The sequence below is a fragment of the Triticum aestivum genome, chromosome 5B, assembly GCF_018294505.1.
Source record: "Triticum aestivum cultivar Chinese Spring chromosome 5B, IWGSC CS RefSeq v2.1, whole genome shotgun sequence".
NCBI classification, from domain to species: Eukaryota; Viridiplantae; Streptophyta; class Magnoliopsida; order Poales; family Poaceae; genus Triticum; species Triticum aestivum.
In genome coordinates this window covers 622143146-622143379 of record NC_057807.1, presented here as the reverse complement: position 1 = coordinate 622143379, position 234 = coordinate 622143146, and positions in this window count along the sequence as shown.

Sequence of the window (234 nt, the reverse complement as noted above, 5' to 3'; positions counted from 1 at the left end):
TATAATATTTAATGTCTTACAGTCCGCCTACATCACCTTATTGTACTTGCTCTATGAAGATAGATGAGTAGCCTTACGAAGATACTAGTGTCATAGGTATCTTATTAAATATAAAAAAAGAAATGCCCTCAAAAAATCTTATAATAATTAAAAGAAAAGGATGGAGTAGGTACGATGCATTTACAAGGTAGGGGGTGTGGGTGCCAGCCTTTATTGGGCTATTCCTCTCGGGGT